This window comes from Bos taurus, chromosome 9 (genome assembly GCF_002263795.3).
Source record: "Bos taurus isolate L1 Dominette 01449 registration number 42190680 breed Hereford chromosome 9, ARS-UCD2.0, whole genome shotgun sequence".
NCBI lineage: Eukaryota > Metazoa > Chordata > Mammalia > Artiodactyla > Bovidae > Bos > Bos taurus.
The window spans coordinates 37,689,834-37,710,249 of NC_037336.1; the positions used below are offsets into that span (position 1 = coordinate 37,689,834).

The following is a 20,416-nucleotide window of genomic DNA, read 5'->3' on the forward strand; positions in this document are numbered from 1 at the left end:
TTGACATGTTTCTTTTTCCATCCTTTCTTTTTCCTAACTACTTTACAGTATATTATTTTTCTCTTTTGCCAAATGTATCCATTACTTAAAGAAAATAAATCACATTTTAAGAAAAAGCAGCAGAAATAATTTTTTAAAGAGCATGTGTTACTGTGGAAATAGTCAAGAGAATTCATTTAAGCAAAAGCCTTTCACACTATCAGAATATGTTTATGAAAAGGAAAATATGGTAAGCAAATTGAATTGTATTAATTATAATATAAGAAAAATGCTAATCTAAATTAAAAGATACATACCCTTAGAAGCAACCATTTAAAAACAACAGAGCTATTCTACTGAGTCTGCTGCTGCTGCTAAGTCACTTCAGTCGTGTCGGACTCTGTGCGACCCCACAGACAGCAGCCCACCAGGCTCCTCCGTCCCTGGGACTCTCCAGGCAAGAACACTGGAGTGGGTTGCCATTTCCTTCTCCAATCTACTGAGTCTAAAGAGGTCTATTATAAAAGATTGCTAAGGTAATTTGCATTCTTGTTATGGAACTAATTAATCCAATTATGAGACTATTCTGTAATACTAACTTCATGAACTCAACTTGACTTTTCCCACAACTAGAAGAAATGAGTGAAATTTTGATTGTGTCTATGCTTGAAATACGCTTTCATGTCTACAAATTACAGTGGTAACTGTGAGCCCTGTTTGTATGTTTGAAAAAGGGACCTGTGTAGTAATAATCTTTTCATGGTTAAATGATGACATTGATTGTTTATGTTTGCGGGGGGGGGGCAACTTTCAGCAACTTTAAATACACCTTATTGTTTTTAAAAGGCTCAGTTTGCTAATTTCTGCTACCTTCACCTTATATCTATGAGGTAACAAGCTATTTCATGTGTAGTGAATCTCTGGAGGGAAAGCTTTAGGCAATCAGGTGTTGCCTTGAGTATTATGGTTTTAGAAAAATTACAATGGAAGCAGTGGAGATGGGATATGAGTGGAGGTGATATTTAACAAGTGGTAATTCACCTTGCTGAAAACTCAAAACCCCATTAGAGATTTCCATAAAGTTTCACACTCCTAACGATCCTAACATTTTATGCTGAGGGAAAAGTTCTTATTTAGGTGTTTGACAGTAGAGCGTTGAAAGGTCATTTGTCAGCAGGGTCACTAGGCTGTGGAACTTGTTAGGAAAGCTTGATACTGCTTTGTCCCACGCTGTTGCTGTCTAACGTCTCACAGGCAGCTAGCAAGAGCAATTAGGCAAATTCTGGTTTAGCTGAGATTGACCCCTTTCAATATTTTGAAATATGCATAAGTGCCTGTCAAAGCATATCAACTGACTGTATTAATGATACAAGGAAATGCTCCTGGCAATAATCCCTACCTCCTGCAGAGGACTGAGATTTAAGGTTAACTCACCCTTCTACTACAGGTTTGCCAGGAGAAAGGTTACAGAAGGAGGTGGCAGACTGATATTGGAAAGCCTGCTATTCAACCATACGCTATTACCATCTCTGCATTTATTCTACCCTGTGTATGGTCTTATGATTATTAAAACTATGATCATAAAATTACGTTAATGCCCTTTCCACAACTGAGCTACCGATATGCTATCTCATATGTTTTAATGTGTTTTATTTTAAAATATAAAATCACAAGATTGCAAAGCGTAATCTCTGAAAGTCACTTCACTTTTACTTTTAATATCGCTTTGTATGGCCAAATATTTCATATAGGAATGGGAAAGTATGTATTACATGCACAATGGAGCATCTTTCAAAAGATATAATCAGATGTTCATAACATCTCTGATTCTTTAGGGAAAAAATCCTATTTCACCTAAAATTTGAAAATATATGATAATGATTTATGAATTTAAGATCATTTATACTCTATGGCATTGTTAGGTCTCTGATTATATGCCTAAATTTTCACATGCCTTTAAAAGAACTAACATATATGCTCTTATTCATTTATTCAAGAAATATTTATGAAGGTCAGTATGTTTCACAAAAATATGTACAAAAAACTAAATAAGATGGAATGGGCCTTTGATCCCCAGAATTTAAAATATTAGTCAGAATTAGTGGATTGACCTTGAATAACTCAATATATTTAAGTACAACTTTTTCCTTTGGGTGAATCACTCTAACTTCAAAGGAACTCTCTTTAATACCAGTATATTGAAAGAAGTCTAAGCTACAATTTCATAACAAATGTCACCTTATCTTTAGAGAGCTAGGTTGCTAACTAAAAAAGGTACTCAAAACAATCCTAGAAAATGAGCATGTACATACAAATATATACACAGTTCAATGCAAACCCTACAGTTGCTAAAATAGTTAATGCTAAATGTTCTTAGACTACTATATTAATTTTCTTATTAAAACAATTACTTGGATTTTCATTTAAAAATTATGTCCTAGGACAATCTCCTAAGTATTATGATTCAGCAGGTTAACTGTGCATCCCAGAAATAAACATTATCAACCAACCTAATGATTCAGATGCTCCATGCTGTACACGTGCAGAAACATTGCCTTAAATGAATTGTGTTGATTATTACACATCAGAACCAGGCTACAGGACTTTCATTTCTTTCTATAAATACTTATCTGCTAAGGAACTTTTCTCCCATAATAAAAAACAAAACAAACATTAAAAAAACACCCTGGCAAATAGATATAAAACAGTGATATTTAGATGTTGCAAGCAGGCAACATGATTCTTCAGAAAAGGGAAACAAATGAAATGAACCCTATAATTATGCCAGCTTACTTCGTGGAAGTAGTTCTCAGAACTCAAAGCAGGTAAGGGGAACTTAAGCCACAGAGGGTTAACAGAGAAACTGCAGTTTGGGAGACCTGAGATAGCTAGAAACTGTGGCACACACTGCAAGAGGACAGGGAGATGGAGAGAGAAAGAGGAGGGGGTGGGCATGGATTTATGCAGAGCTGTTCCCTCTAGTTTCTGAACACATGTAGGATACAATTCACTTCAGTTCAGTTGCTCAGTCATGTCCAATTCTTTGCAACCCCATGAACTGCAGCACGCCAGGCCTCCCTGTCCATCACCAACTCCCACAGTCCACCCAAACTCATGTCCATTGTGTCAGTGATGCCATCCAATCATCTCATCCTCTGTCGTCCCCTTCTCCTCCTGCCCCCAATCTTTCCCAGCATCAGGGACTTTTCAGATGAGTCAGCTCTTCGCCTCAGGTGGCCAAAGTACTGGAGTTTCAGCTTCAACATCAGTCCTTCCAATGAACACCCAGGACTCATCTCTTTTAGGATGGATGGGTTGGATCTCCTTGCAGTCCAAGGGACTCTCAAGAGTCTTCTCCAACACCACAGTTCAAAAGCATCGATTCTTCTGCACTCAGCTTTCCTTATAGTCCAATTCTCACATTCAAACATAACTACTGGAAAAACCATAGCCTTGACTAGACGGACCTTTGTTGACATTGCCTCTGCTTTTGAATATGCTGTCTAGGCTGGTCATAACTTTCCTTCCAAGGAGCAGGCGTCATTTAATTTCATGGTTGCAGTCACCATCTGCAGTGATTTTGGAGCCCCCAAAAATAAAGTCTGACACTGTTTCCACTGATTCCCCATCTATTTGCCATGAAGTGATGGGACTGGATGCCATGATCTTCGTTTTCTGAATGGTGAGTTTTAAGCCAACTTTTTCACTCTCCTCTTTCACTTTCATCAACAGGCTCTTTAGTTCTTCTTCACTTTCTTCCATAAGGGTGGTGTCATCTGCATATCTGAGGTTATTAATATGTCTCCCAGCAATCTTGATTCCAGCTTGTGCTTCTTCCAGCCCAGCGTTTCTCATGATATACTCTGTGTATAAGTTAAATAAGCAGGGTGATAATATACAGCCTTGACATACTCCTTTACCTATTTGGAACCAGTCTGTTGTTCCATGTCCAGTTCTAACTGTTGCTTCCAGATCTGCATATAGGTTTCTCAAGAGGCAGGTCAGGTGGTCTGGTATACCCATCTCTTTCAGAATTTTCCACAGTTTATTGTGATCCACACCATCAAAGTCTTTGGCATAGTCAATAAAACAGAAATAGATGCTTCTCTGGAACTCTCTTGCTTTTTCCATGATCCAGCAGATGTTGGCAATTTGATTTCTGGTTCATCTTAGACTCACTTAGACTGGGGAAAAATACCAGGCATAAGGCTGAATGCTCACTGAGAGTTTAAAACATTTTATATTTCCAATCAGAATGGGAAAAATTCATTAAATACTCACAGAATATTGAGTAGAATCAGAAAAAGGTACCACTTTAAGAATGAGCTAAGCCTGAGACTAATGACTTATTTGGATCAATCCTAAGTACGTTTTGAAGAAAACTGTGAAAAGATAAACATGTTCTCAAACAGTTCAACTGAATGCTAGAAAAAAAAAAAACCAATGCTCTTCAAAGGCATACAACAAAGTCTAGCACCTAATGACATAAAATTCATTAGGTAGGACATTCAAACAAAATTCCAAGGCATACAAAGAAGCAGGAAAATGTGACCCATAAGAAAAATGTGTCAATTAATACAAATAAGCCTACAAAAAAGGACAGATTGTGGACTTGCATGCCAAACACTATAAAACAGAAATTACAAATGTTATAAATATACTCAGGAGTGTAAGGGCTTCCCTAGAGGCTCAGCAGTAAAGTATCTACCTACAATACCGGAGACGTGGTTCAATCTTTCGCTCCGGAAGATCCCCTGAAGAAGGGCAGGGAAACCCATTCCTGTATTCTTATTAGGAAAATCCCATGGACAGAGGAGCCTAGAGGGCTACAGTCCATGGGGTTGCAAAGAATTGGACATGACTGAAGCGGCATGCGTGCAGGAGTGTAAAGGAAAACTTTAAAATGATGGCGAGAAACACAAAAGATGTAAAAAAGAAAACAATGGAACAACTAGCAATAAAAAATACAAATAAAAATGAAACTACTTAACTGAATAGGATTGATAGCATATGAAACACCGCAAAAGAAAATATCAGTGAACTTGAAAAAGTAGCAATATGAGATATATTAAAATAAAGTTCAGAGATAAATACACTGAAAAAACAAATGGAACATCAGCAACAGGTTGGACAATATCAAGCTGTCTAGCATATATAATTCAAACCACAGAATCATGGAGAGAGAGGGTGGTGAATGGTGTGAGAAGACAGAATAAAAATTTGAAAAAATAATCAAAACTGATAAAAACTATAAACTAAGATCCAAGAAGCTCAAAAAATTGCGAGAAGAAAAATAATAAAGATGCACACTCTAAAACACTAAAGATATTCTGAAAATGGTGACAAAAAGATCTTAAAAACAGCCAGAGAAGTATTACACACAGAAGACCAAAGATATAACAAACGTATTTTCAGAAACTATGCAAACCAGATGGGAAATGGCATCTTTATATTACTGAAGGAAAAAAAATCAATCCTCAACTGTCTACACAAGGAAAATATTATTTCACAAATGAAGACAAATTAAAGACTTTTCAGGAAAGAAAAAAATAAAGCTGAGCATTATTTCTGTCATTAGACTCTCTACAGGCAGGAAGAAGGAGATAACAGATGGGATCTGAATCTTTATAAAGGAGTGAGTAGTGCCAGATGACTAGCTGTTAAAGGCAAAAATAATAGCAGTGTGCTGTGGGGTTTATAACTTCGGTTCAGTTCAGTCACTCAGTTGTGTCCAACTCTTTGCGACCCCATGGACTGCAGCACACCAGGCTTCCCTGTCCATCACCAACTCCCAGAGCTTGCTCAAACATGTCCATCGAGTCAGTGACACCATCCAACCATCTCATCCTCTGTCATCCCCTTCTCCTCCTGCCTTCGATCTTTCCCAGCATCAGGGACTTTTCAAATGAAGTCAGTTCTTTGCATCAGGTGGCCAAAGTATTGGAGTTTCAGCTTCAGCATCAGTCCTTCCAAAGAACACCCAGGACTGATCACCTTTAGAATGGACTGGTTAGATCTCCTTGCAGTCCAAGGGACTCTCAAGAGTCTTCTCCAACACCACAGTTCATAAGCATCAATTCTTCGGCACTCAGCACTCTCACATCCGTACATGACTACTGGAACAACCATAAGCCTTAACTAGACAGATCTTTGTTGGCAAAGTAATATCTCTGCTTTTTAATGTGCTATCTAGGTTGGTCATAGCTTTTCTTCCAAGCAGTAAGTGTCTTTTAATTTCATGGCTGAAATCACCATCTGCAGTGATTTTGGAGCCCCAAAAAATAAAGTCTGTCACTGTTTCCATTGTTTCCACATCTATTTGCCATGAAGTGATGGGACCAGATGTCATGATCTTAGTTTTCTGAATATTGAGTTTTAAGCCAACTTTTTCACTCTCCTCTTTCACCTTCATCAAGAGGCTTTTTCATTCTTCACTTTTTGCCATAAGAGTGGTGTCATCTGCATATCTGAGGTTATTGATATTTCTCCCGGCAATCTTGATTTCAGCTTGTGCTTCATTCAGTCCAGCATTTCACATGATGTACTCTTCATATAATTTAAATAAGCAGGGTGACAATATACAGCCTTGACATACTCCTTTTCCTATTTGGAACCAGTCTGTTGTTCCATGTCCAGTTCTAACTGTTGCTTCTTGACCTGCACACAGATTTCTCAGGAGGAAGGTCAGGTGGTCTGGTATTTCCATCTCTTTAAGAATTTTCCACAGTTTGTTTATATCTTATGTAGAACTAAAATGTATGACTATGTTAGCATGAGGGCAGGGAGAATAGGAATAGAAGTTCTTTAATACTGGATGGAAAGTGATACAATGCTAGTTAAAGTGATAGTGATAAGCTAAAGGTATATACTGTGAAACCCACAGACAAAACTAGAACAAAACAACATATGCTAGTAAGCAAATAGTGGAAACAAAATGTAATCAAAAAATAACATTTATGCAAAAGAAGCTAAGGAAAGAGAAAGAATATCCAAAGAATAAATAAAATACCAAGATGGTAGATTTAAAACTAAACATATCAAAAATCACATTAGATTTCTGTGATCTAATACTTCAATCAAAAGATAGACATTGTCAATGTGGATACTATATGAAGTCTGCATAAAGCCCATATTAAGGATAAAAATACAAGTAAGTTAAAAGTAAGAGGATTCAGAAATATACACCATGCAAAAGTTAATTTTAAAAAACTTCAGAATAGAAAGTAACCCCTTGATTCCAGACAAGATGGCAGAGTAGAAGGACCTGAGTTCACCTCCTCTCCCCAATATAACAAAATCACAACTAACAGCTGAACAACCATCAAATGAAAGGCTGGAACCTACCAAACAGGATATTTTACATTTGGAGACAAGGAAGAAGTCACAGGGAGATGGAGTGAGAGTTCTGAGACCCACATCAGACTCCTCAGCCAGAGTGTCTGGCAATGTCACTGATGAAGATAAAGGCAAAAAATTCTCAACAAAATACTAGTAAACTGAATTCAACAAGATATTAAAAGGATCATACATTATGATCAAGTCACATTTATCTCAGAGATGCAAGGATTCTTCAATATATGCAAATTAGCATGATGCACTACATTAACATACTGAAGAATAAAAACCATGTCATCTCAATAGATATAGCAAGAGCTTTAAGACAAAATTTAACATCTATTTATGATTAAAAAAAAAACTCTCCAGAAAGTGAGCATAGAGGGAACTTACCTCAACATAACAAAGGCTATGTATGGCAGAGTCACAAATAATGTCATTCTCAACGTTGAAAAGTGAAAGCATTCTAAGAACAGGAACAAGACCAGGATGTCCGCCGTTGCCACTTTTATTCAACATAGTTCTGGAAGCCCTAGCCATGGCAATCAGAGAGGAAAAATCAATAAAAGGGATCAAAATGGGAAAAGAAGTAGTAAAACTGCTACTATTTGCAGATGGCATGATACTATACATAGAAAATCCTAAAAATGCTGTCATAAAACTCCTAGAACTTATCAATAAATTTGGTAAATTTTCAGGGTACAAAATTAATATGCAGAAATCTCTAGCATTTCTATATAAAAAATGAAATATTAGAAAGAGAAATTAAAGAAACAATCCTACTTATCATCATATAAAACAGAATAAAATACTTAGGAATAAATCTATCTAGGGAGGAAAAAGACCTGTACTCTGAAAACTATAAGATGCTGATAAAAGAAAACTATAAGATGCTGATACAGATACAAATATGATACCATGTCCTTGGATTAGAAGAATCAATATTGCCAAACAACTATACTATTCAAGGCAATTCAATGCAATCCCTATCCTATCAAAATACCAATGACATTTTCACAGAACTAAAACAAACAAACAAAAAAATTAAATTTGTATGAAAACACAAAAGATCCAGAATATCCAAGGCAATCCTGAGAAAGAAAAAAACAGAGCTGGAGGAATCAGGCTCCAAAACTTCAGACTATACTAGAAAGCTAAAGTCACAAAGACAGTATGGTATTGGCGCAAAAATATAAATACAGATCAACGATACAGGATAGAAAGCCCAGAAATAAACCCACGCTTCTACTGTCACCTAATCTATGACAAATTAGGCAAGAATATACAATGAAGAAAAGACAGTCTTTGCAATAAGTGTTGCTAGAAAAATTGGAAATAACATGTAAAGATGAAATGAGAACATTCTCTAACACCATACCCCAAAATAAACTCAAAATGGAGGAAAGACCTAAATATAAAACCGGACACTATAAAAATCTTAGAGGAAAACATAGGCAGAACACTGACAAAAATCTCAGCAATATGTTTTTGGATTCACCTCCTGGAGTACTGATAATAAACAAAAATAAACAAATGGAATCTAAGTAAGCTTAAAAACTTTTTCAAGGCAAAGAAAACCACAAATAAAATTTAAAAAATATAACATATATAATGTGAGAAGGTATTTGCAAGCAAAATAACTGACACGGGGTGGATCTCCAAAAATATATAAACAGCTCCTTCAATTCAATATCAAAAAAGCAAACAACCCAATCAGAAAATGGGCAGAAGATCTGAACACAAGAATCTGAAGATTCTTCTCCAATGAATACACACAGATGGCCAAGAGGAACATGAAAAGATGCTCAATGTTAGTAATTATATAAGAAATACAAATCAAAACTACAATGACATATCACCTCACACTGGTCAAAATGGACATTATCAAAAAGCCTAAAAACTGTAAATGCTAGAAAGGGTGTAGAGAAAAAGGAACACTCCTACACTGTAGCACATGTGCATGCTGAGTCATGTCTGACTCTTGTGACTTTTTGGCCTGTAGCCCACCAGGATCCTCTGTCCATGGGATTTCCCAGGCAAGAATACTGGAGTGGGTTGCCATTTCCTTTGCTAGGGGATCTTCCTGACCCAGGGATTGAACCTACATCTCCTGCATCTCCTGCACAGTAGATGGATTCTTTACCACTGAGCCATCAAGGTGGGAATGTAAACTGGTGGAGCCACTATGGAAAGCAGTATGGAGGTTCCTTAAAAAACTGACAATAGAACTGCCATATGATCCAACAATCTCTCTCCTGGCATATATCTTGAGAAAGACATACTTCGAAAACACGCATGCACCACAATTTTTACTGCAGCATTATTTACAGTAGATTTAAAAATCAAACCATGTACCTGCCAGAGACACTCAGAGGGCACAAACAAAACATTGTGCACACCCAGACCCAGGGAAAGAAGCAGTGACTCCACAAGACTCTGAGCCAGACCTGCCTTTGAGTGTGTGAGTGTCTCCTGTGGAGGCATGGGTCAGCAGTGGCCTGCCACAAGGACAGAGGCTCTGGCTGCAGCAGAGCAGTCCTGGGAGGTGCAGCATGTGTCATAAGTCCTCTTGGAGGAGGTCACCATTAGCCCCACTAAAGAGCCACCAACCAGGCAACTCACAAACTTGAGGATAATTATACCAAAGAAGTTTTCACACTGATGCTAAAGTTCTAGGGCCCACAACAGATTCCCAACCTGGGGATCCAACACAGAGACTGAGAACTCCCAGAGAATTTGAGTTTGAAGGCCAGTGGGATTTGATAACAGAAATTCCACAGGACTGGGGAAACAGAGACTATTGGAGGGCACAAACAAAAGCTTATGTGCACCAGGACCCAGGACAAAGGAGTAATGACCCCACAAGAGACTGAGCCAGACTTTCCTGAGTGTTCAGGAGTCTCCAGCAGAGATATGGGTCGACAGTGGCCTGCCACAGGGTCAGGGACACTGAATGCAGTAATCCTGGGAGGCATGTCACGCTGGCATAAGTTCTTTTGGAAGAGGCCACCATTATTCCTACCATAGACCAAACTACAGGGAGGGAAACAGTGCACCCATCAGCAGAAAATTGGATTAAATACTTACTGTGCACGGCCTTGTGCACCAGAGCAAGGCACAGTTTTCCCCACAGCCAGTCCCTCCCATCAGAAAATTCCCACAAGACTCATCCTCAACCATCAGAGAGCAAACAGAATGAAAACCACAATCAAAGAAAACTAACCAAACTGATCACATAGATCACAGCCTTGTCTAACTCAATGAAACTATGAGTCATGCTAAGTAGGACCACCCAAGATGGACCAGTCATTGTGGAGAGTTCTGATAAAACGTGGTCCAGTGGAAAAAGGAATGGCAAACCACGTCAGCATTCTTGCCTTGAGAATCCCATGAATAATATGAAAGGCAAAAACATACAACACTGAAATATGAACTTCCCAGGTCAGTAGGTACCCAAAATGCCACTGGAGAAGAGCAGAGAAATAGCTCTAGAAGAAATGGACTGAGCCAAAGCAGAAACAACACTCAGTTGTGGGTATGTCTGGTGGTGAAAGTAAAGTCTGATGCTCTAAAGAATAATACTGCATAGGAACCTGGAATGTTAGGTCCATGAATCAAGGTAAATTGGAAGTGGTCAAACAGGAGATGGCAAGGGTAAACATTGATATTTTAGAAATCAGTGAAATAAAATGGACAGAAATGGGCTAATTTTACTCAGATGACCATTATATCCACCACTGTGGGCAAGAATCCCTTAGAAACAATGGGGTAGCCCTAATACTCAACAAAAGAGTCCAAAATGTAGTACTTGAGTGCAATCTCAAAACAACAGAATGATCTTGGTTCAATTCCAAGGCAAACTATTCAATATCACAGTAATCCAAGGCTATGCCCCAACCACTAATGCCAAAGAAGCTGAAGTTGATTTGTGCTATGAAGACCTACAAGAGCTCCTAGAACTAACACCAAAAAAGATGTACTTATCATTCATCACAGGTGACTGGAATGCAAAAGTAGGAAGTCAAGAGATACCTGGAGTAACAGGCAAGTTTGGCCTTGGAGTACAAAATGAAGCAGGGCAAAGGCTAACGGAGTTTGCCAAGAGAACACAGTGGTCATAGCAAACACCCTCTTCCAACAACACAAGAGACAACTCTACATATGGACATTACCAGATGGTCAATACCAACATCAGATTATTATATTATTTGCATCCGAAGATGGAGAAGTACTATACAGTCAACAAAAACAAGACCTGGTGCTGACTATGGTTCATATCATGAGCTCCTTATTGCAAAATTCAGACATATATTGAAAAAGTAGGGAAAACCAGTAGGCCATTCAACTATGACCTAAATCAAATCCCTTATGATAAACAGACCCAAGGGATTAGATCTGATAAACAGAGTACCTGAAGAACTATGGACAGAGGTTTGTAACACTGTACAGGAGGCAGTGATCAAAACCATCCAAAGAAAAAGAAATGAAAAAAGGTTAAATGGTTGTCTGAGGAGGCCTTACAAATAGCTGAGAAGAGGAGAGAAGTGAAACACAAAGGAGAAAAGGAAAGATATACCCATCCGAATGCAGAGTTCCGAAGAATAGCAAGGAGGGATAAGAAAGTTTTCCTAAGGGAACAATGCAAAGAAATACAAGAAACCAATAAAATGGGAAAGAGTAGAGATCTCTTCAAGAAAATTAGAGATACCAAGGGAAATTTTCATGCAAAGATGGGCACAATAAAGGATGGAAACAGTATGGGCCTAACAGAAGCAGAATAAATTAGGAAGAGGTGGCAAGAATACACAGAAGAACTGTAAGAAAAAGACCTAAATGAATCAGATAGCCACCATGGTGTGATCAGTCACCTAGAGCCAGACATCCTGGAGTGCAAAGTCAAGTGAGCCTTAGGAAGCATCATTACGAACAAAGCTAGTGGAGGTGATGGAATTTCAGATGAGCTATATCAAGTCCTAAGAGATGATACTGTTATAGTGCTGCACTCAGTATGCCAGCAAAACTGGAAAACTCAGCAGTGGCCACAGGACTGGAAAAGGTCAGTTTTCATTCTGGTCACAAAGAAGGATGATGCCAAAGAATGTTCAAACTACCAAACAATTGCACTCGTTTCACATGCTAGCATGGTCATGAGCAAAACCCTCCAAGGGCTTCAACCAAGAACTCCCAGATGTTCAAGCTGGATTTAGAAAAGGCAGAGAAACCTAGATCAAACTGCCAACATCCATTGGATTATAGAAAAAGCATAAGAATTCCAGAAAAACATCTACTTCTGCTTCATTGACTACACTAAAGCCTTTGACTGTGTGGATCACAACAAACTTGAAAATTCTGAAAGTGATGGGAATACCAGAACACCTTACCTGTCTCTTGAGAAGCCTGTAGGTAGGTCAAGAAACAACAGAACAAGACATGGAACAACAGTCTAGTTCAAAATTGGGAAAGGAGCACATTAAGACTGTAAACTGTCACCCTGCTTATTTAACATATATGCAGAGTAATCATGCAAAATGCTGGGCTAGATGAAGCACAGCCAGAATCAAGATTGCTGGGAGAAGTATCAATAAACTCAGATATGCAGATGAAATCACCCTTAAAACAGAACAATCCCATACATGACTACTGGAAAAGCCATAGCTTTGACTAGATGGACCTTTGTTGGCAAAGTAATGTCTCTGCTTTTTAATATTCTGTCTAGGTTGGTCATAACTTTTCTTCCAAGGAGCAAGTGTCTTTTAATTTCATGGCTGCCGTCACCATATGCAATGATTTTTGAGCCCCTCCCCCCAAATAAAGTCTCTCACTGTTTCCACTGTTTCCCCATCTATTTGCCATGAGGTGATGGAACCAGATGCCATGATCTTAGTCTTCTGAATGTTGAGTTTTAAGCCAACTTTTTCACTCTCCTCTTTCACTTTCATCAAGAGGCTCTTTCATTCTTCTTCTCTTTCTGCCATAAGGGTGGTGTCATCTGCATATTGAGGTTATTGATATTTCTCCCAGCAATCTTGATTCCAGCTTGTGCCTCACACACCCCAGTGTTTCTCACGATGTACTCTGCATATAAATTAAACAAGCAGGGTGACAATACACAGACTTGATGTTATTCTTTCCCTATTTGGAACCAGTCTGTTGCCCCATGTCCAGTTCTAACTGTTGGTTCCTGACCTGCATCCAGATTTCTCCAGAGGCAGGTCAGGTGGTCTGGTATTCCCATCTCTTTCAGAATTTTCCACAGTTTATTGTGGTCCATACAGACAAGGTTTTGGCATAGTCAATAAAGCAGAAGTAGATGTTTTTCTGGAACTCTCATATTTTTTCGATAATCAAGGTAGTCATTTCTAAAAACAATCAGTCCTGAATATTCATTGGAAGGACTGATGCTGAAGCTCCAATACTTTGACCACCTGATGTGAAGAGCTGACTCACTGCAAAAGACCCTGATACTGGGGGAAAGATTGAAGGCAGGAGGAAAGGGGGATGACAGAGGACAAGATGGTTGGATGGCATCACTAAGTTTGAGCAAGCTCCAGGAGATGGTGAAGGACAGAGAAGCCCAGCGTGCTGCAATCCATGAGGTCAAAAAGAGTCCGACATGACTGAGCCCACTAACAACAACATTTACAGTAGCCAATTATGCCAGCAACCTAAATGTCCATTGACAGAGGAATGGATAAAAAGATGTGGTGCCTGTCTACAATGAAGTATTACTTAGCCATAAGAGAGAATAAAATAACGTCATCTGCAGCAAGATGGATGGACCTAGACATTATCATACTAAGTGAAGTAAATCAGACAGAGAAAGATGTATCATGTGATATCACGCATATGTGGAATCTAATTTTTTTAAATGATACAAGTGAACTTATTTACAAAACAGAAACAGACTCATAGATTTCAGAAACAAACTTATGGTTACTAAAGGGGAAGGTAGGATAAATTAGTCTGGGATTAACATGTACACATTATTATATATAAAACAGATAACCAACAAGGCCTTACTTATAGTACCCATCTGCTTGGCCCTACTCAGTATGCTGCAGTAACCTACATGGGTATCACAATAAAAATTAGACAATATTTTACAGTGTATCAAAATGAAAACATCAACTCTTTTGGTTCACATCGAAAAAAGTACTTAGAGGGAAATTCACAGTGTTAGGTGTTTCCATTAGAAAACAAAAAATGTGCCTAATGAATTATCTTAGTTTTTACTTAAACTAAAAAATCTAGAGAAAATTAAACACAAACCAAGGAGAAGAAAATAAGTAATAAAAATAATAAGTCAATAAAATATAAAGCAGAAGAATAAAGGGAAAAGTTAATGAAAGCAAAAGTTGGTTCTTTAAAAATATCAATAAAGTTGATAAATATCTATCCACTGATTAAGGAACAAAAGGACATAAATTAGCCATACATGGAAAAATTAGGGATTAGTAGGTATACTTCCTTTTTGAAAACTAATATTAAAGGAATATTATGAACATTTCTATGCCTGTAAATTTGAAAACTTGAAAGACAGATTAGAAGTTCACTGAAGAATAAATAGTAATATAGAAAACTATATGTATAAAAAATCAAATTCTTATTCAAAAGCCTTCATACAGAGCAAAACCAAAATCTGAGATAACACAATAATGAAAAGAGAATATCTGGCATAGTTTTTGTTCTTTAGTTATCACAGCCTAACCTACCTTAATCTTACTAAGATAATAGCCATAATACACTAAACCGTGGAGATCTCTGGCCTCTGGAAGATTAAAGGGTAGCAAGACAGAACTCTAACCTGAGAAAGCTGTTTAGCCTCTGGCTGGATGTCACAGTTTAGCAAAATGAGAGCAATCAAAGCACCATGCTTAAAGGTGGTCAGTTTCAGGAACTCTTACCAGACTTATATATGTGCTGTGTGCTGAGTCACTCACTCGTGTCCGACTCTGTGCAGCCTCATGGAGCCCACTGGGCTCCTCTGTCCATGGGGATTCTCCAGGCCAGAATATTGGAGCAGGTTGCCATGTCCTCCTCCAGGAGATCCTCCCCCAGGAGATCCTCCCAACCTAGGAATTGAACCCAGGTCTCCAGCATCGCAGGCTGATTCTTTGCCATCTGAGCCACCAGGGAAGCCCAAGAATACTGGAGTGGGTAGCCTATCCCTTCTCCACAGGAGCTTCCTGACTCAGGAATTGAACTGGGGTCTCCTGCATTGCAGGCTGGTTCTTTACCAGCTGAGCTACCCAGGAAGCCTTGCAAGTATGAGCTCCGTACATACTGTACATGAATCTGGCTGGGGTCTTAGTCAGAGGTTGGCTTTCTGAAACCCCTCATTTCTGTTTTTGAGAGATTCTGTTTCCCATTTTAAGCTGAATTTGTCAGGGATAAAAATCACTAGTGAAATTGTAGAGTGGGCCTGTTTGCTGCTTGTGAGCTTAACTGCTCCAGGAGTCACCCCAAAGTCATTTCAGCCTGTCTCACATGTCTCAGATTATACCTCCGGCAATCTAAGACCACCATGGCTGCACAGGTCGCTGAACGACCAGTTCTTAACTGCCACCCTCAGATGAGCAGTATTTTAATTAATGAGTGGGTTTCCCTATGGGACCACTGCACAGTAAGATCCTGCATGCCACAAAGATTTTAACTCATGAATTAGTTGATTATTAAACACACACACACACACACACACACACACACAGCCCTGATAGTCTTCTAAACGGTTCTTGCTGCTGTTGCTGCTGCTAAGTCGCTTCAGTCGTGTCCGACTCTATGCGACCCCATGGACTGCAGCCTACCAGGCTACTCCGTCCATGGGATTCTCCAGGCAAGAACACTGGAGTGGGTTGCCATTTCCTTCACCAAAACGGTTCTTACAGATCATCATCTCACAAAATGGGCCAAGCATTTATCCCTGGAGAAGCCAAGCCACCCCTAAGTTCTAACTGGATGGCGGGGACCTGGGACAGGACCGTCACTTGAAGGCAGGTCTCTGGAAACAGCACTGCTCCCCGCACCAGACCTGTTGCCCCCTCCCCTGTTTACAGCCTTGCCAAGGACCACCCCCACCAGCCCTCTCAGTGATCCTTAGACTTCCTCAATCATCTCCCTAATTTCGTGCTTCCCCAAAGTTTTCTTGCATCACCTTTCACACATAATTTGTGCTTATATACAGTTAAGTACTTATATATACATATATAGTGTGTGTGTGTAGTTAAATATAATACTTATTTATTTATTTCTAGAAATGTCAAGGAGTCCGGTCAATCAAGTGCAAGTCTATTTGTAAGGCGCTGTGGTCTATTTACTCTGCTGCTGCTGCTGCTAAGTCACTTCAGCAGTGTCTGACTCTGTGCGACCCCATAGACGGCAGATCACCAGGCTCCCCCGTCCCTGGGATTCTCCAGGCAAGAACACTGGAGTGGGTTGCCATTTTCTTCTCCAATGCATGAAAGTGAAAAGTGAAAGTGAAGTCGCTCAGTCGTGTCCGACTCTTAGCGACCCCATGGACTGCAGCCTACCAGGCTCCTCTGTCCATGGGATTTTCCAGGCAAGAGTACTGGAGTGGGGTGCCATTGCCTTCTCTGTTATTTACTTTAGTCCTCTGTTAAGAGTATCTCTTCCTTGAAGGTAAATGAAACACAGACAAATTCTACCTACACACTCCCTTTTCCTGACTTCTGTGTAAACACATCCTTTTTTCAAATGTTACTATCACCAAAAAAAAAACGGCAGTTTCCTCTTACTGTCAAAATGGACTATGCTTTTCCCATCCTTTTTTCAACTTGGAATTATGAAGACATTTAAAGTAATTTCTGCAGAGAATTCATATCATCCTATATGTTAATTTTACTATTCCAGTTTTTACAGACTAATGCCTTATTGTTCCGTCATTCAATAAATATTTATTGGGCACCTACTATGTATCAAGCATGACTCTAGGTGATGGGAACAGAGTGAATAGGCTGAAATTCCCAATAAGAAAACTTATATTCTAAAGAGGGAGGCAGACAAGAAATGAGCATGTAAATTCAGTACTGGAGAGTGCTATAAAGCACTTTAGTAATTAATCTTTCACCATCCCAAATATTTTGTTTGCATTGGATTTTGGGTTTTTTTAGTTTTTCTACAATCCTGGATTAGAATTGAAAGATACATTTACAAACTTTAGGAATATTAACACATTCAAGAAAAACAGTGGATGTTACTTGTACTTTAAAATAGTCAATTGTGCTATGAAAATTGATCGACTATCTAACATTTGTTGGGGAGGCAATACATTTAAAAATACCATACAGTAAGCTTATCTTTTTCTTCAAAATATATGTGAGCTAAAAAGCATTCTATAAATAGAGTAATAATTAACACATTGCACATATTTAAATTCAGAACACTTACAGAAGTGCTTTCACAGCTCCAAAGCTGTTCCTGTGGATGAAACACCTAAGGAAGATGCGGTTGAGTGTGGCCATATTGCTTCTTATTCCTAGTTTTACTGTGCTATAGATAAATTCAAAGGGAGTTTAGAAATAGCAAAGCTGCTATGCCATGCTGATTTCTCCAGGAAACAAGATTCATTTCAATCAAGCATGACTTTTAGGACAGGCAGTATCTGGATGATAAGAAATCATATCACTAAAATACCTGCTAGAAAATGATAGGTTAGTAAGTAGTCCTATATCAAATGGCAAACTATATCTTTCTTTACATTGAAGTATAGTTGACTTACAATATTGTGTTAGTTTCAGGCATATAGCAAAATGATCCAGTTACACATATATGTGTGTGTATGTGTGTGTGTATATACATATATATATATTCTTTTTCCAATTTTTTACATTATACTCTATTGTAAGATATTGAATATATATAGTTCCCTGTCCTATACAGTAAATTCTTGTTGTTGGTAAAACTATATCTTAAATCACAAAGAAATATAAAGGATGGATCACTATGCATCCTAGTTCAGTTCAGTTCAGTCACTCAGTCATGTCCAACTCTTTGCGACCCCATAAATCGCAGCACGCCAGGCCTCCCTGTCCATTACCAACTCCAGGAGTTCACTCAGACTCATGTCCATCGAGACAGTGATGCCATCCAGCCATCTCATCCTCTGTCATCCCCTTCTCCTCCTGCCCCCAATCCCTCCCAGCATCAGAGTCTTTTCCAATGAGTCAACTCTTCCCATGAGGTGGCCAAAGTACTGGAGTTTCAGCTTTAGCATCATTCCTTCCAAAGAAATATCAGGGCCAATCTCCTTCAGAAAGGACTGGTTGGATCTCCTTGCAGTCCAAGGGACTCTCAAGAGTCTTCTCCAACACCACAGTTCAAAAGCATCAATTCTTCGGCACTCAGCCTTATTCACAGTCCAAATTTCACATCCATACATGACCACAGGGAAAACCATAGCCTTGACTAGATGGACCTTTCTTAGCAAAGTAATGTCTCTGCTTTTGAATATGCTATCTAGGTTGGTCATAACTTTCCTTCCAAGGAGTAAGCGTCTTTTAATTCCATGGCTGCAGTCACCATCTGCAGTGATTTTGGAGTCCAAAAAAATAAAGTCTGCCACTGTTTCCACTGTTTCCCCATCTATTTCCCATGAAGTGATGGGACCGGGTGCCATGATCTTCGTGTTCTGAATGTTGAGCTTTAGGCCAACTTTTTCACTCTCCACTTTCACTTTCATCAAGAGGCTTTTTAGTTCCTCTTCACTGTCTGCCATAAGGGTGGTATCATCTGCATATCTGAGGTTATTGATATTTCTCCCGGCAATCTTGATTCCAGCTTGTGTTTCTTCCAGTCCAGCGTTTCTCATGATGTACTCTGCATATAAGTTAAATAAGCAGGGTGACAATATACAGCCTTGACGTACTCCTTTACCTATTTGGAACCAGTCTGTTGTTCCATGTCCAGTTTTAACTGTTGCTTCCTGACCTGCATCCAGATTTCTCAAGAGGCAGGTCAGGTGGTCTGGTATTCCCATCTCTTGAAGAATTTTCCACAGTTTATTGTGATCCACAGGGACCTCTTAAATGACTGCTAGATTGTTATTGTATTCTCTAAATATCTTGCAAGGTGTAACTTCTGACTTCTCTGAAACAAAACTATTGAGCAACTGATAAGCTGTTAGGCATGCATTACAAAGCAGGAGAAGGAAAGGAGAAAATGTTTCACTTTTTCAAGAAACAGAAAATGTTAGCCCAGATCTAATGGTGAGTGTCTAAATCTGAATGTACCTTTAAATCACAGCTTTGATTCTGTGTCCCCTCAAAGCACAGGGAATCTGGTAATTTTTCTTTCTTTTTCTTCACACTTTTTTAAAAATGACAGAACAAAGAGTTAACATGAGCCAACTCAGGGAAAATAGTAACATGTCTAAGGAGAAAAGATAATCTTCTCAGGAAGTTAGAGGAAGAACCAGCAGAGAAAAGAGTGAATGATGCCAAATTAAGATGGAGAGTCAGATATAAATAAAAGCGTCCATTATTCCAGGGTTTGACAGATGTTTTCTGTAAAGAACCAGTAGTAAATATTTTAGGCTTTGCAGGCCATATGGTCTTGGCTGCACCTAATCAACTAACATTATAGTGTGAGAGCAGACACAGGCAATACCCAAATGTTCCAATAAAGCTTTATTTATAGATGCTAAATTTGAATTTCATATAATCTTCCTGTGTAATAAAACATGATTTTTCTTTTATTTTTTCCCAAACATCTAGAAATGCAAAAATCATTCTTAGCTGACAGGCTATATAATATGCTGCAGACCAAATGTGGCCCATAGTTTTCTAATCCCTATAATATCCTAGGAACATACAAGACTAAGGGCTGCATGAAAATTTCATTTTATGTTACTGCAGACTAAATGGTTTAAATTGATAATACACATGATACTTAATGCACAGTTTTAAAATATGTGATTATGAAAATAAAGTTATATTTCTTATTTGGTTTATTGTGTATATCCAAATTCTTTCATTCCCTTGTGATATTGAATCCAAAAATGAAAGAGCAGTACCTAACTAATAAGTTAACTCCTTGAGAGCCAAAGCTGAAAATCTGGGTCACAGAGGTAAAATCAAGTTACTGACAA

General features: G+C 38.6%; 1 long non-coding RNA gene across 1 annotated transcript in view; it reads right to left on the minus strand.

Annotated features, from left to right (window-relative positions):
* LOC132346223 (uncharacterized) overlaps positions 1 to 20,416 on the minus strand; it is a 323,066-nt gene that overhangs the window by 164,589 nt on the left and 138,061 nt on the right. The window contains exon 2 of the long non-coding RNA XR_009496013.1: positions 7,708 to 7,846. This is a non-coding gene — a long non-coding RNA (uncharacterized lncRNA). The remainder of the gene's footprint in view (positions 1 to 7,707; positions 7,847 to 20,416) is intronic.